The following is a 2,500-nucleotide window of genomic DNA, read 5'->3' as shown; positions in this document are numbered from 1 at the left end:
TTTGCCCAAGTTGATGTACGCATCCCCCTCTTGGATCTCCTCTTTCATTATGACGCAGCAGCGTCAGCTGGAGAAAGTGCAGAAAAGAGCCTGTCGCACAATCCTTGGCAAAGATTACACCACCTACCCTCACGCTCTCACCACACTGGGACTACCCACCCTTGCTGACCGCTATCTTCAGAATTTGAGGTCGTTTGGGGTCACCCTGGTCAAGCATCCTCGGCACCGGAACCTACTACCTCCTCAGGTACCTCGTCCACGGTGCCAGGTGAGGCACCATAATTCCATCAAGCCGATCAGAGCACGTACCGACCGGTATAAGAAGAGCCCCATACCGGCATTTGTGGATTTAATCAACAAATAGAATTGACATTGTTGTACCTATTACTAAGCCTGCTGTTTTATTTGTCTAGTTTTTGAATGCTTGTAACAACGTCTTCTCACTGTCATAGTATTATAATGTTATTTTCTTGTAGGATGTATATTTTCAGCAGAAATGCTGTTATACCCAATAAACCGTAAATCATTATTATTATTATTATTATTACATACCTACATACCTACATACATACATACATACATACATACATACATACATACATACATACATACATACATACATACATACATACATACATACATACATACATACATACATACATACATACATACATACATACATACATACATACATACATACATACATACATACATACATACATACATACATACATATGCAAGGACGTACATTCATATACACATAATAGCCACGGTGCCTAGCTCTGCTCGAGGTAAAAATGTAATAAACCTAACCAAACAGGACCCAAAGAAATACTTATACGGCTTTCAATATATTTCCAGAAATTGTATTAGTGAATTTATTGTACCAGCTAAATATTGATTAGAAATGTTATTATCACAATCATCCTCTCCACGTCCCCGTAGCGATCATAATACTCCTTGTATTTTGTGGACCTTATTATCCTAGCCCACACTACCTCTAACTCCTCTTTGTGACTCCCTAGATTAATTTCACTTAATGAAATTCCATAGCACCTGGTTTAGTTTGCATGTGAATTATTTGTATTATTTATTATTTTATTTTCGTAATTTATTTATTCATTTATTTATTCATTCATTTATTTATTATTTTATTTATTTATTTATCTATTTATTTATTTATTATAACTATTTGTTTGTTTATTTATTTATTTATTCATTTGCTTATTTATTTATTTATTTATTTATTTATTTATTTATTTATTTATTTATTTATTTATTTATTTATTTACTTTTGTGAGGTGACAAGGGTTCTCTTTTTCTTTCGTTTTCTGGAGAGTTTGTTCTATTTCTATTTCCCATTTTCTATTATTATTTATCTATTTTTTCAAGATGTTTTGAACAGAATTATAGTAGTAAAAATATGACAAAGAAATGAACTAGTAAACCTAACCTTTACATCCTAGGTCGTTAATTGCGTCGAAGATCAAGGGGATGGCGGTTGGAACCCTGCCACCGGCGAAGTTGAACCGATGGCATTGCTTATTCAATTCCACACTACAGCCTCTGTAAGGGGCACCGTCCTAGCCTCCCGATAGGTGGGAAATTTGTGACGTTAAACCATATCATCATCATCGCTCTAGCACCGCTGAAGTAGCTTTTAGTATTTTTGTTTTTGTAAAATATTCTGATCTTTTCAGCTCATCTCCCTTATTACACTTTTTCATTTCATGTCGACCTACATAAAGAAAATAAATCTGATTATTGTTAAACAGTTTTGATGTTGAAATATATACATAATTTTTGTTTTACTAAAATAACTCTTAGGCATTAAATTCTAGACTGATATTACGTAGATTCGTTAGAAATCTAAAAAAAATTGTTTTTGCCAAAATATGCATTACTTAATGAATATTTGCTCTTTTTATAGAGAGTATAACTTATGATAGATTTTTGCACACAGCAAGGATATATTACATAACTACAACAATCCATTTTCTATTAAGAGGTGAATACAGGGGTGAATAAAATCGCCTGGCGGCAGCCAAAGTATAAAGAAAAGGAAAGAAATTAAAGTTGTTATCACACTGGGCTAATTTTTCTTTAACCTCCAATTAATCGGTGGTACCACGCACCCCAAACACCTTCTCCGCCATAAAATCACTATGATAAACTATTTTATTTTCTCAATAATTTATATAGAATGTCATTTAAGGAAATTTATTTTCGTCCAGCATATCAGATTCATTCTTGAACGCTGCGGACTGTTAATGTGCTCCAACAATCGAAAGAAAAATAGCCCATTGTGATAACGCCTTAACCTGTTTGTAATCAAACGATGCCAGTGAACCTAACCCTTTTGATCCTATTGGGATTAAGACCCTGTTCACACTAGCGGTTTCAACCACCGCGGTTTGAATCGCGGCAGTTCAATTACAATGTCAGTTAATTGGGGCGTTCACACACAACTGCGCAGTTTTTCCTTGATTATGTGGTACCG

General features: G+C 34.4%; 1 pseudogene; it reads left to right on the top strand.

Annotated features, from left to right (window-relative positions):
* Positions 1 to 2,500, top strand: part of LOC143028883 (uncharacterized) — a 14,832-nt pseudogene that overhangs the window by 2,487 nt on the left and 9,845 nt on the right.

This window comes from Oratosquilla oratoria, chromosome 10 (assembly GCF_046742065.1).
Source record: "Oratosquilla oratoria isolate Oo_2021 chromosome 10, ASM4674206v1, whole genome shotgun sequence".
Taxonomy (NCBI): domain Eukaryota; kingdom Metazoa; phylum Arthropoda; class Malacostraca; order Stomatopoda; family Squillidae; genus Oratosquilla; species Oratosquilla oratoria.
This window is presented reverse-complemented; position numbering and strand designations above follow the sequence as displayed.